This window comes from Mustela putorius, unplaced genomic scaffold, assembly GCF_011764305.1.
Source record: "Mustela putorius furo isolate JIRA1106 unplaced genomic scaffold, ASM1176430v1.1 tig00003836_pilon_pilon_pilon, whole genome shotgun sequence".
In the NCBI taxonomy this organism is placed as follows: domain Eukaryota; kingdom Metazoa; phylum Chordata; class Mammalia; order Carnivora; family Mustelidae; genus Mustela; species Mustela putorius.
In genome coordinates this window covers 1,107,076-1,121,948 of record NW_025421989.1, presented here as the reverse complement: position 1 = coordinate 1,121,948, position 14,873 = coordinate 1,107,076, and the positions used below count along the sequence as shown (strand labels likewise).

General features: G+C 47.9%; 1 protein-coding gene across 3 annotated transcripts in view; it reads left to right on the top strand.

The window, feature by feature from the left end:
- Nucleotides 1–14,873, top strand: part of DHRSX (dehydrogenase/reductase X-linked) — a 212,553-nt gene that overhangs the window by 189,182 nt on the left and 8,498 nt on the right. The window contains exons 9-11 of one of the 3 annotated variants that reach the window (XR_006609437.1): nt 4,387–4,524; nt 5,137–5,195; nt 13,341–13,435. The gene's annotated coding sequence lies outside the window, so the exon portion shown is untranslated. Of the gene's footprint in view, nt 1–4,386; nt 4,525–5,136; nt 6,283–13,340; nt 13,436–14,873 lie in introns of those variants that run through there. The other 2 variants (XR_006609438.1, XR_006609436.1) reach the window with 2 other exon arrangements.

Below are 14,873 nucleotides of genomic sequence, written 5' to 3'. Positions count from 1 at the left end.
CAGAGGACAAATAATGCAGTGTCACTTGCACTTGGAATCTGAAATAACCAGACTCATGGAGCCAGAGGCTAGAATGGTTATGGGCAGGGGCTGAGGGGAGCAGGGAGGAAATGGAGAGCTGTCGGTATAAGCGTTCAATGATAAGGTCTAGCATCCATGCTGGATCCAAACATCTAGCACCAGCATGGCGAGTCTAGCTAACAATGGGTTGTTTGGTGTTGTGTGTGCCCTGTGGTGAACCTAGTAAAGGTGGTTTAGACATTAGTGTGCAGGTTATGGTATGGACAGATGTTGTTAGCTCGTTTGGGTAAATACCAAGGAGCAGATCCATCCGTCTTGTTGCAAACATGCCAGCCTTCATGGCCTAACCCCCGTGTCTCATGTGGATGTGTGATCCTTCTGGGCTAGCTGGTGGCATTCTGCAGTAATGGCGGTCGTCAGTCATTGGGTGGGTCTTGAGAGGTAAAGACATCGCCCGAAAGCCTTGAGCTGGCTGGAAACCAAGGAAGAGATTGAAGGCAAACCCCATAAGGGTTATAAGAGCATGGTCTCTGGATGTTGCCCTAAGGGCATTGGAGAACCAGCCAAAGGTGAGCCTTGGTGTTCTGTAATCTCAGTGCCAGTGCAGGCAGCTGACGGAGGACCCTCTCCAAGCAAGCCTGGGACTGGTTTCATCCCAGCATGAAGAATGCCCACCGCCAAGAAGGACATCAAGCGTCTTGTCAGAAAAACAAACAAATACCCAGAAAACAAATCACCACCTAAAAAGCAGACACCACACACAGAGAAACAGAAACTCCAGGCAGGTTGCAGTGTAGACCCGCCAAAGAAGGCCAGGATGAGCCAGAAGAAACAGGATGTTTGCATAGCCTCTGAATATCTCCCTGAAAAACCTATTTGCCCCAGTGTATAAGGCGTATAAAAATTCAACACACGGAATGTACACAGAACGTTTAACATCCTTCATGAGTTCAGTGGACGCCAAGAACGCAAAGTTGGGCAGGCACCTTCAACAATCAGGAAAGAGTTCTTGAGACGGAGGAGAAAACCACATGCTCTTCCAATGTGTGCCAAATATTTGGGTACAGGATTTGGGCAGGTCTAAGAAAGTCATGGTGGCAACGAAGGGAGAGAACCGAGCCGTGAGATCCGGGCATATGCCCCGGCTTCCAGGGTCTTGGCGAGGGGACGGTATTCATTGCCTCCTCACGGTGGGTTTGCAAAGATGAAAGATGAGGAACTCCAGAGCTCGGGGCGGGGGGGCAGAGCACGTGCCTTCAGTGACCATCATGGCTGTGAATTTCCCACCTTTGGTCTCCCCATGCCCTAGCATTTTGGGGCCAGCACCAGAACCCAGATTCTGGCAAATGGGAATGATCACTTGCAATGGGGTGCCAACGTGTGGCCACCCAGATGTAATTCCATCCTGTACGACCAGGGATCCTTTCTCTCCGTTACGCCCCCAGCTGCCCAATCACAGAGCTCCCCTCTGCAGCTCTCCTTAAAATCCAAATCCTCATCATCACGAGCCATCAGGGAGATTCAAATTAAAACCACATTGAGATACCACCTTACACCAGTTAGAATGGCCAAAATTAGCAAGACAGGAAACAGCATGTGTTGGAGGGGATGTGGAGAAAGGGGAACCCTCTTCCACTGTTGGTGGGAATGCAAGTTGGTGCAGCCTCTTTGGAGAACAGTGTGGAGATTCCTCAAGAAATTAAAAATAGAGGTTCCCTATGACCCTGCCATTGCACTACTGGGTATTTACCCCAAAGATAGAGATGTCGTGAAAAGAAGGGCCATCTGTACCCCAATGTTCATAGCAGCAATGTCCATAGTCACCAAACTGTGGAAAGAACCAAGATGCCCTTCAATGGACGAATGGATAAGGAAGATGTGGTCCATATACACTGTGGAGTATTATGCCTCCATCAGAAAGGATGAATACCCAACTTTTGTATCAACATGGACGGGACTGGAAGAGACTATGCTGAGTGAAATAAGTCAAGCAGAGAGAGTCAATTATCATATGGTTTCACTTATTTGTGGAGCATAACAAATAGCATGGAGAACATGGGGAGTTAGAGAGGAGAAGGGAGTTGGGGGAAATTGGAAGGGGAGGTGAACCATGAGAGACTGTGGACTCTGAAAAACAATCTGAGGGTTTTGATGGGGCGGGGGTGGGAGGTTGGGGAACCAGGTGGTGGGTATTAGAGAGGGCACGGATTGCATGGAGCACTGGGTGTGGTGCAAAAAGAAGGAATACTGTTGTGCTGAAAGTTAAAAAAAGAAAAAGAAAAAGAAAAAAAGAAGATAAAAAAAATCCAAATCCTCTTTGTGCACATTTTGCATTGGGGGCACGGCCATGTATTCTCCATGCGCCATCCTCGCTGTGTCTCATGGGCACAGTCACACACGTGTCATTTCCTATCCGTGGAACTCCCAGAGTGGCCTGGGTGGGCGATCCGTGCTCTTTATTCTGAGTTTTATTAAATTCTGCAGCTGCCAAGGCATGTGGAGTATTGCTCTGGGACCTCCAGCCTTGGAAACACCTGTTGCCCTTCACGCGTCCCATCCTCCAGAACTCCAGAAGGTCCTGCTCCTACCCTTCAAGGCACTCCCAGAAGTCACTACTTCGTCTTTCTCCACAATGAGCAGACCTCGGCCTCTGCTGACGCGTCCTGTGGCTTCCATCCACCAGAACCAGGCTCTCCTCGTTAGAACCATCAGGCCGGTGTGTGATCAGAGCACGGGCTGAGTTCAGTCCTGCAGCCCCGGGGGTTGAAAGGCACAACCCCACCCCTTCTGCCCTTTCCATGTGCAAAGCTCTCATCCTACAGCCACATGCACACAGCCCGTCATGCTAAGCTTCCATGCTTGGCCAAGAGTCATGAGCTCCTGTGCAGAACCCACTGACCGTGGTGAGCCCAGATCCGGGCTCTGGATTGCCCCACAGAGCGGCTGGGTTCCGTCTCCATTTCGGGTCCCTGCTGCTGGAGCAGCCGGTCCCCAGGGGTTTATCTTTGCCAGTGAGCATGGCCATCCAAAATAGAAAGACCTTTGGAACCTTGTGGGAAGGGACCCGGAGGCTGGCATTTCCAAGGGGATAATCGTCCCCTGACACACAGATCCGTGCCTGGCTTTGAAGGAGGAGGAGGAGCCCGCCCAGAGAGGCTGGGGTGTATTTCAGGCCACGTCAACGTTGAAGAGGGAAAGGAGGCTGTGGATTTCGGGGGATGATGGAGAACGACTCGCTCCGTTCTGAGCCTCCGAGTCTGCCCACGGATGTCCGGGAGATGCGAGCCGCACTGGGCTCAGTCCCGCTCTGGGCTCGGGCGCCTCGGCCATCTGGCCATCCAGCGTTTGCAGCTCTGCATTCCTGAGTCCTTTGTCTTTAATTAGCAGGGTCGTGCGGGCACTCAGGGTCCGGACGTTGGGGTCCGACCTCCTGAGATGAGCACTCAGTGTGTCCCGAATCTCTGTGTCGAGACGTCCCGTCGCGTTTCACGAAGACTTGAACCGAAACCGTCCCTCTGGACACACACTTTAAAAGCAGATTCTTTTGCCCGCCCCCATGGAGTGAAGGAAACTATCGTGCAAGCAATTTTATTCTATTTTATTCAGATTTCTTTCCTTCTTTTAATCTAATTTTTTTTTTCACTGTTCCCAGAGTCATTGTTTACACGCTACACCCAGTGCTCCGTGCAAACAACTTTAGAAGCCGAACTCAGGAGAAAGGATTTCTTTTGGGGAGGACGCCTTTAAAAAAAAAAACAACAACAAAAAAACAAAACTGTTATTTTTTTCATTAATCTTCACACCCAACATGGGGCTGGAACCCACAACCCTGAGATCAAGAGTCGTATGGTCCATGTAATGAACCAGCTGGGTGTCCCAAACTCAGGAGATTGGACCCATTTTTTTTTTGTTTTGTTTCATTGCTTTAAAAAAAATATTGGATTGTTTTCTTGCCTTGAAATATTGTTTTATTGCTCAAAAAATATGTTTTTGTTTTGTGTGAGGTTTTTTTTGTTTTTGTTTTTTTGTTTTTTTTCCAAGGACAGGGGTCTCTCTTGGGTTGGGGTGGTGCGTGCTGTGGACAGAACCCTCCGGCCGTCCTGAAGACAGGGGGTTAGGTGGGAGATCCCTTGTCCGGTCTCAGAAGCCTACACTGGGGAGCGTACAGGTCGCTGGAGAGAAGGGCTGGTGTTAAGGGGATAGAACCAGGACTCTGGGAAGGAGTCAGTGTGGGTTTCGGAAGGGCAGAGCGTGAACTCCAAGTCAGCCATCAGCCTGGAATTCCCCAGAGCCAGACCCCGGTAGGTGGGGAAGAGGGTGCAGAGACAGACCTTAGTGACTCCCCGTTCTGGATGTATGTTCAAGGACCGAGCGGAAACATCAGGCGTTCCCTGGCCTGGATGGGTTTGGGACGCCCGAGAAGGATCTGGAAATCACTCTGTCTTTGATCCCACGTGTATGCGGTCCTCTGGTCTTCAACTAGGGAGCCACAGATGCACAATGGTGAGTACGTGGTCCCTTCAACACGTCCCGTTGGGGAAAACTGGAGGTTCACGTGCAAAATAATGAAACTGGGCCCTTGTCTTACCCACACATACACAAAGGTTAACTCTAAATGCATTAAAGACGCAACGGTAAGATCCGCAACCTTCAAACTCGCAGAGGAACACGCAGGGGAAGGGCTTTTTGGTGCTCGTCTCGGGAACGGTGTCTCCGGTGGGCGGCCAAAACCACGGGCAGCAGAAGCGAAAACAGACCAGGACGGTGGCCTCCAGGGAAAACGTTGCACAGCCAAGGATGATCACCAGCGGGAAGGCTGGTGTAGAACAGGAGGAACTATTTGGGAATCACGTTGCTGATCCCCAGACTTTGTATTTGGGGGAATGGTAGACCACCGTAAAAAAAAAAAAAAATACAGCCCCTACCCAAAAATAGATGGTGAATCTTTACTTTATGGTAAGAGTTCTTCATTGTGGTTGATCTTTCAAACTCCGGCAATTTGTCCAATGGATGGCACACGGACTCACTTGGGGTTACTGTTGTTGTATTTTTATGTGGCTTCTAGTCTCCTTGAGGGATTTTTAAAAAAGACTCTCTGGTTGCTCGATTTTGCAGGTGGCTGGTGGCATGTCATTGACTCTCTGGAGGACCCTTCAATTTGTGCATGGTGATGGGTAAGTGCACACACCTTTTGTTGGCCACATAATGCTCCGCACTCTTGAGGGGCCTCTCCAAGGGGCTCCCCGAGCCTCGCCGATCAGATTCTGTGTTTCTGAGAACCATCTGTGGGCTGTCGATGGTTCTTTGTTTTCATCGGACATCCTTGAAGATTCTCCAAGCACCTGTCTGTTCCTGCACCAGATTCACGCTCAGACGTCATCCAGCAGGGGATCCCGTGCATCGTATCCTCCATAAATGAGAGCGAAGACTCCAAGATCACTTTTCCAACAGACCTCGCTTGGCACACAACCAGGACAAAACCGGAGAGCCATCCACACCAACGTCCATCCCTCCTGTTCCACGGGAAGACAAAGGCTCCCTCTTCTTCCGACATGCCGAACCAGGCACCACGGACAGACAATGGGGATTGAGCTTGTGTCCAGATGATTGAATGTGTGTGGGAAGGCTCCATTTTGGTGACTAACATTAATCATACTCCCCTGGCATTTCTTTCAAAGTCTGTGAATGTGCAATTCAGAGTATATTGGTGGAGAACGAAAAAGATACTCTTCTAAGAAAAAAAATTGAGCTTGAAGATTTGTAACTGGACATTGAACTCACAAGAGTCATGTCCAGAATGATGACTTTGTGTTCAGGCTTTCACAAAGGCTTTGACTTTTTATGGTCTTGACCAATGGAGCCAAGCTCCTCTGTTCCAGTTTGCTGAGAAACAGGACAATTTCTGATTTTCAAGTGGAAAAATCAGGGTAGCAATGCTTCCTCCTTTTGATGAGAGAGACGGATATCAGGCCAGACATGTTCCTGTGGTCATCCCCTTCTCAAACCAATCATATTTTTTGCCTCCTTTTGGACCTCAAAAGAGGACCAATGATAAGTAGGGAAATGTATACAAAAATAAGTCCATTTTCACATTTTTAAGATACAAGCAAAGCACACGAAAGAAACAGTTCCCACCCTGAAAAGCAGGCACATCGTATTAAAGATTTCATTTTGACGTAAATAGAATTAATTTTGTGAGATGTTTCGTACATCTCCAGCAGATTTTGTCACTCCATATAAAAGCTTGAGATGTGCCGTAAACTGTGTGTTCCTGTGAGAATCCTTGAATGCAAGTTCGTTCAAAATATCTTCATCATTCCAAGTTCTTATGCCGCCCTGGGTCGTGGAAGGACCCAGTGCAAGGAGTGGGTGGGTTTTCTCATTTCTCGTGATCTCGTCCTGGGTCTGTAACTATTCTCCAGTGAGCCAGCCCCAACCTAATTTCAATGCCAATGGTATATTCTCTTTTGGGGAAAATTAGGGGGGAAAATAGGGGGAGCACAAATAATGAGCAAAACAGAAGCATAAAATGGACGTCCTGCACATCTACAGAAATGGACAATTCCAGGAAGCATCTATTCTCAAAATTCACTAATTTATTCTGCTTTATGAAGAACACAAACATAATGACTCTCATCTGAAAAGCCAGGTAGTGGGTCTTTCGACTCTTGATCAGCAGACAGAGATCACGTGGGCTGTGTTCAGTTTGGGAGAGTTTCAGTGTGAACCCGCAAGCATTGTTCTCCCATCGCTGAGTTGGGATTAGGTTAACACACCATTTGCCGGTCCATGGAGGAGTCAAAACATAACCCTAACCCCTGGATCTTAGTACAACAAGGTGTACGTGTCCCCAGGACATACCTGTTCTACATGGTGACGTAGAGATCCAAACTCACATGGCGACTTCCCTACCTAAAACACCACCCTTGTTCGTTAACATGAGTGGAGAAAGACACCGGGGAGTCACGTGTGGGCCACAAACCTTGTGTGTCCTCACACACAACAGTTAGGACCAAGGCTCATGTGGCATTTCCCTGCAAAGCATGCTGGGAAATGTGGGGAGCTGACGGAGTCATCAATGGGCACCAGTCTCTGCCCAAAACACTCAGAACTCAGATCCCCTAACTGCAGCCAAACACCAAAACAAATGTTCATAAATACGGATTCTGCCCTCATCCCAGGAGACATCCAGATGTTCTATGGGAATTTTAGACCAACAGCTGTACAAAATGCAATGGTGGAAGTCAAGTAGATGTGAAGATACCAAGGAAGGTATCAATGGAGATTCTTGATGGGTGTGGATTCCAGGTGGCCCGGACGATGGCCAGAATTAGGCATCCCCATAAGGAAGGCTGCTGCCACAGCAATCAACAGAGAACAGGAAATAGCAAGTGTTGTCAGAGATGTAGAGAGATTGGAACCTTTGTGCATTGTTGGTGGTAATATCAAACGGCACGGCTGCTGTGAAAACACTATGCTGGTGCCTCAAAGAATTAAAAATTGAACTACCCCATGATGGAGCAATTCCAGTTCTGTAAAAAACTGAAGGCGGGGTCCTGGAGAGGCATTTGCACACCCATGTTTGTAGCAGCATTATGTGGAAGTGACCCAAGTGTCCATCAACAGATGAGTGAATGAGCAAAGCCAGGTCCATGCACATGGTAGACTATGATGCAGCCTTGACAGGGAAGGATGTTCTGCCCCTGCTATAACCTGGATGGACCTCAAGAACCTGGTGCTCAGTGAGATAAGCCAGACATAGAAGGACAAATCCTGTGTGATTCAGATTTGCAAGGTCCCTAGAGATGTCCCATCCGTAGAGACAGAGAGTGGATGGGGGACAGGGATGGGGAGTTAGTGTTTGATAGGGACAGACCTTCAGTTTGGGAAGATGGAAGGTTCTGGATGTGATGGTGGGGATGGTTGCCCAACACTGAGTGTTCTTCATGCCCCTAACAGCATATCACCTCGTGACTAAAATGGCCAATTTTATGCTAAAAATGTCTTAATTCATTTACAAGGAATCAGAGAGGCCCAATACAATTGTATAAGGCCATTTTTCACTTACCACATAGTCCTTGGAAGGTAGCAGCCCAATCCCTCCATAGAGAATGCTGCCCTGAGTCAACCCCGTGTTCTGTCCCAGCCCCTGTGAGTCTGGCCAAGGGGCTGGTCACAAGGTCACAGGGCCACCAGACACTCAGACACATACAGTGTATGAAGCCATGGTGGCTAACTTGGGGCTCATGATGTGTGAATTGATTGTCACCCTTTTAGCTTAGGAGAATTGAGGATAAGTGGCCTCATTTGGAAGAAAATGTTCTGGGCAAAAGGGCCAGATGGGCAGATGGTCATGGACAGAGAGTGCAAGAAATGTCTGAGAAGTCTCAGATGGGTAGAGGAAGGCATGTCCTTCCTTAAGCCTCATGTGTATTTGTGTAACTTTTTTTTACCCTCCCCAGTGTCCATAACCCCAACCCCCTCTCCCGACCCCCCTCCCCCCAGCAACCTTCAGTTTGTTTTGTGAGATTGAGAGTCACTTATGGTTTGTCTCCCTCCCAATCCCATCTTGGTTCATTTATTCTTCTCCTACCCACTTAACCCCCATGTTGCATCACCACTTCCTCATATCAGGGAGATCATATGATAGTTGTCTTTCTCTGATTGACTTATTTCACTAAGCACGATACCCTCTAGTTCCATCCATGTTGTTGCAAATGGCAAGATTTCATTTCTTTTGATGGCTGCATAGTATTCCATTGTGTATATGTACCACATCTTCTTTATCCATTCATCTGTTGATGGACATCTAGGTTCTTTCCATAGTTTGGCTATTGTGGACATTGCTGCTATAAACATTCGGGTGCATGTGTCCCTTTGGATCACTATGTTTGTATCTTTAGGGTAAATACCCAGTAGTGCGATTGCGGGGTCATAGGGTGGCTCTATTTTCAACTTTTTGAGGAACCTCCATGCTGTTTTCCAGAGTGGTTGTACCAGCTTGCATTCCCACCAACAGTGTAGGAGGGTTCCCCTTTCTCCGCATCCTCGCCAGCATCTGTCATTTCCTGACTTGTTAATTTTAGCCATTCTGACTGGTGTGAGGTGGGATCTCACTGTGGTTTTGATTTATAGTTCCCTGATGCCAAGTGATGTGGAGCACTTTCTCATGTGTCTGTTGGCCATCTGGATGTCTTCTTTGCAGAAATGTCTGTTCATGTCTTCTGCCCATTTCTTGATTGGATTATTTGTTCTTTGGGTGTTGAGTTTGCTAAGTTCTTTATAGATTTTGGACACTAGCCCTTTATCTGATATGTCATTTGCAATATTTATGTAATGTTTTGATGGCTATTTTGAGAACACCTCCTCTTGTAAACAAGGCTTACATGCACCTTATAAAAATTAGAGAGACCCAGTTTCATGAAAATGCAATTAATTTCTGCAATCTTGCTTAAACCTTGGGTCCATCAAATCCCTATATAGAGCAGGGAGGGCTCCCCTATTGGTAGATCTGGATACCTGAGGAATTCGGCAAGGCACCTGCCAGATAAATCAGGTGAGCTCATTGGGAAACACACTGGACCTCAGAGGCAGATTGGGTGAGAAGGAGCTATGGTAAGCAGGATTCCGAGGTGGCCTCAAGATATCTGTGCCCTAGTGCACACACTCTACAATCCCCTCCCCAGAGGATGAGCAGGACCCATGAGCATGATGGATGTCACTCCCTGATGATGTTACTAATCCAGTAACTGTGACTTCATTGGAGGGAGATTATCCTAGGTGGGCCTGACGGAATCAGAGGATCCATTCAAGAGAAGCTGAATCTGCCAACAGCAAGAATGAACCAGAAGAGAAAACCAACCTTCAGATGAGAACACAGCCCCACCCAAATCCGTGTTGCTTTTTTTTTTTTTTTTTTTTTTTGGAAACCCTAACAGTGGACCCAGGTGACTCATGTCTGGAATCCTGACCTACTGCCACGAAAATATAATGTATCTGTGCTGTTTCAATCTGCTAAATTTCAAGCTGCTAACATTTGTTACACAGCAACAGCTAATATGGTAGCTGAGGATTGGAAGTGCTGAGCTGGAGGGGAACCTAGGGGGTGACCAGAGAACATTTCATGGGGTTGCTATGAAGAATGGGATGGCTGGGAATTTCACAGCTGGGGTCTGTACTCTTAAAATGCTCACTTCCCAGGGACTATAGGGTAGAAACTAATCAGAACCAACAAGAGCAGACCCTTCCATGTCCATGGCCCCATGAGAGACATCACTTCTGACTCACAGGAGCTCCTTGGATTGAGAACACATCACCTTGGCAGGAGCTCAGAGCACAGAAGAGAATATGGCAAACCCTCTGCTCAGGCAGATGTGATCAGTTAGCATGATAGGATGAAATCGTGCGGTTGGATCCAATATGACTAGTGTCCTTCTAAGAATACCACAGAAAACCAGAGACCATGAGCAGATTGGAGGGATTCATCCACAAACCAAGCAGTGCCAAAGATTCCTGGAAAAACCACTGAGTCCTGAAACAGACTCTCCATCAGAGAATTCACACAGAACCAACCCCACTGACAGCTTGCCCTCAGATTTCTAGTTCCCAGAACTGAGAGAATACATTTCTGTTGTTCAAAGACACCCCATTTGGCATTTTGTCATGGCGGCCCCGGGAACCAGTGCACATCTGAACAAAGGATTTGGAGATCAAACATGATCTCTGCTCGAGGGAATTTCAGCCAAATAGCCAGTAGGTGAAACATCCAAAATACTTGTGTGCAGATCGGTCCAAACCATGCTGCACGTACCAGTGTATCTAGTCAATATGAAAAGAGGACAGGTTAGTGCCCCCAGATAATTATATCAACCACCCCTCCCCAAGCATAAATCTCACGGGATTGGAAAAAATGATTCCGGGTCCAGCCCTACTGAGATTCTCTGTCTCTGTCTCAGGGCAAGAATATTTCACAGTAGAGGAATATTGAGAAAATTTCCCAAGACCTCCTGTCCACAGAGCACGTGCAGCTTTTAGTGAGCTAATGCATGATGACCAGCCAAGGGGATCCTAGATGTTGACTCTTTGACATTCAAATATGATAAGTCATCTGTAGGTAATTCAGAAGGTGAATCCTGATGGCAATGAGACATCTTCAACAAATCTCCTGCATCCCCTCCAGTTGGGGTCTGCTGGTGACAAATCATTGTCCTTCTGATTCACGTCTACCTCCCATGTCTTGTCCTCACCTGTGTCTGGTTACAAGAGGAGAGGCATCAGGCACCAAATATTTTCTAGTGGCTAGCACATCAGTGCAACTATTTCAATAGATTTGGACAGACTTAATGGGGACAAAACGTGGTCAGAATGCTTGAGTAACCACCTGAAAGTCCTACACAACCAACGTTATTAAGGTTGCAGGAAGCTTCTACAGAGAGAAAGAGTAACTCCTTACAAGAAAGCCAAAAACAACCAAAATCCACCTCACTTGGTGTCTTAGCTCAGGCTGCCATGACAACATACCATAGGAGCTTTTAGTGAGCTAAAAAGCACAAATTTATTTCTGTGCAGTTCTGGAGGCTGGAGGTGTGAGATCAGATGCCAGCAAGGTTGGATTTCAGGGATGGTGCTCTTCCTGGCTTGTACATGACCACCATATTGTGTATCTTCATGTGACAGACTGAGCTTTTCTCTTCTCATAAGGAGAGTAAACCGATTGTGGACCCACACCCTCATCTGACCCTAATGCCTTCCTAAAGGTGCCACCTCCTAAAGCCATCCCACTGGGGGAGTAGGGCTTATACATGTGAACTCTGGGGTGGGGTGGGAGACACGATTCTCTTCATGCACCCAGCCTCTCCCATTGTGATAAGGAGCATTGTCCTTCTCCTCATCCCCCACTTTTGGTACATTTTCAGGCTGTGTCAGTTCTCTCCAAGGCATATGCCTCTAGGCTGCCCCATAGTCTCCATCATGGTGGCTACCAGCCCAGACGCAGCCGCCACCACCAACCTGGACCACCATCACGTCTACTTGATGGGCTCACTAGTCCTTTCTCATCATTCTCCAAGCACTGATGCAGACAGAGATGCCATGACTCCATCGGCAAGGACCCCCTTGAATGCCGCTGGACATCACCCCATCGCACCCTCCAAGACCCGATGATCTCATGCCTCAGCCTCCCCATGTCTCCCAACCTGCCACCCGCCCTCCCCATGTCAGGCATATCAGACTTCCCTCAGGTCTTGGGCCCACTCAGTCCTTCCTGCCTCCAACAGATACATCAGAAGCAATAATTATAGAAATGACAGGAGACGAATGCTGTCGACCAAGGACATCATCATAAAAGCGATGACATCGGAGATCTCACTGAAAACAAAAAATGGAACCAACTCTAGACATATTCTGGCGAATTTCTCAGACCAGATGAAATAAAGAAAGCTCTCCAAGAGTCTACAGGGGACTAAACAGAACACAAGAGTCAAACTGGTCTGGCTTCATTTCATCTCAGACATTAGAAATGACACAGTGGGGTTGGATTATTTGACATTGATAGGGGGCAAAAAAAAATATATCATTATTAAGGATTCCACAGGGAGACTTTTGGGGAACGAGCCATTTCTCCTCCAAATACCATTAAAATAATTTCAAATACAGTTTGTGCAATCCGTGGCATGTCACACAATGATTGTACAGGGTGTCACAAAGCCCTGTTGGGTATAGGATCCGCGTTAAGGAATCCTACAGTGAAATATTCATCCCCTAAATCAAACAGTTTTTGTCACAGTTGATTATTGCTTCTGAAGCCCTTGGAACACGGAAAGAGGGTTTCAATCTTAATCCACACTTCAAAAAAAAAAAAAAAAACCCGTAGGCAAAACATATGATGATTTGCAAACGTCTTGCAAAACCAGGGTGCAGAGAACGCATCAATGCCTTCACATCTATGAAGCCCTGGGACAGGGAAAAAAAATCATAACCCTTAATAGGATTTTCTAACTATGAGCAAATATATTTGCATTTTTCTTCTCTGAGGGACCAAACTAGAATTGGCTGATTTTCATGGGATCAATACTTTCCTCTGTAGCCCAGTGTCAATCAAAGAGAAGTCTTCCCACATTAAAATTTAAGATTGAAAACCTTTTCAAGAATTTACATATTTTCTGAAATCCCTTCAAATGTCATATGCTACCAAAAAAAAAAAAAAATCTACTTGGGGAGGACAAAGCGGGGTATTTTAAGAACCGGGCGTCCGTGACTATGCTGATATGGTTATCCTTTATCATTTCGGAAACTCGGGATGCTCGTCTTACTTTACCAAGGACCCTGGCGAACACGTAGGACATGGCGTTGGCGTGAACCAGTCCCACAGAGACCAGCACCTGTGCCATCCAGGTCAAGGAGAGCCAGAGATCTGGTGAGTGTGCATGCTTCTTTGGGAGTGAGTGGTGTGTGTTTTGTGTAAGCTGCTTGGTTCAAAATTGGATCCCAGATGTTGACCCTGAGGCATCCCTACCATGCTAACCCTATTAACCACAGCCCAGGGTGGACTTTGCATGAAGGAATCCTACAGTGGCATCTTTATCCCCTACATCAAACGATTTTTGTCAGAGATTGAAGACGGAGATTGAAGTCAGCCCTTTCTCCCGGCGTGCTCTCCTTGGGGCGCCGGCAGTCGGACCCAGGAGAGAGGGTGCCATGATCCTGGGCCACCTGGAGCCCAATTGGTTCAGAGCCACAGCTGGGCTGAAGACAGCTCAGGCAGCCCCCTGAGCTGCCCCCCTCAAAAGTATTGAGACAGCTCCGGCGGGTCTACTGGATGGGCACCATCAACGAATGGTAGATAAGATGTCTAGAACAACGCTCATTTTTGACAAGAGGATCCCAGGAGGAAGACGCTCTTCTGGCCACTTGAGAAAAAATAAGAATATGGAGACACGGCATTCAGGTCAACCTTCTCCCTCCTTGCCACACTCCAACAGCCCAAGAGGAAGAGCCCTGGTACCCATTCACAGAGCATCATGGGCAGGGAGAAGAAATGAGCTGCGTGCTGGGGCTTTGCCCAGAAACATTCTGGCTTCTGCTCAGAAACGCCCAGAGATGAGGTCCCAGGAGCCTGTGTGGTGGCCGCAGCTGTCACTGGTGTGTGACTCTTGGATTTTCCTCCAAGAAGTCGGGGCCCAGGGTTTGGGAGCCTCAGCTGCAGAAACCAAGCTTCAGCAAGGGCTGGCTGTGCTGGCAACATACAGGTCTCCGCGCCCACATCCTGCAAGGCTCCCCTGAGCCGAGGCTCACACAGTGGCTGGGGACGTGGCAGGCTCACGTTGGAGTCTCCAAATCTTCCATGCATTTCCAGGCGTAGGAGCTTCAAGGAATTAAAGGGCAATTCTGCCCCATAGAGGAGACACGCTCCTTGTTCTCAAAGGTGTCTCCAAGCTTGATGTTTGAACGTGAGGTCCGTCCATGTCTGCGGAGAAATAGTGCAAGAAAGAACCTCAAAGAAAAGTGCACCTTCACGATTATGCGTAATGTGTGCTGTAGGACAAGTGTGCAGAGTTTTCGTTCGCCGTCGAAGAGAACTTTAAATCTAGGCTTGTAAAGAGCCTTCAAGGAAATGGTTAAAAAGATGGGGTTTTCCCGCCCCACGTGGTGCCTCTGGCTCTCTCCAGAGGCAAAGGGACCAAGAGAAGGCTCATTTGGCGCACTCTTGTCCAGATGGATCTCAGTGCACCTCTGAGTTTCTTTTCCTCAAACCTGGTCGGGTCCCGTGAGCACACCCACAGCAGCCGTGGTGAGGGAGCCCGGGAGAGGTCTGCCTCTGGGACGCGTGTCAGCGGCGGCCAGGACGGGGCTGT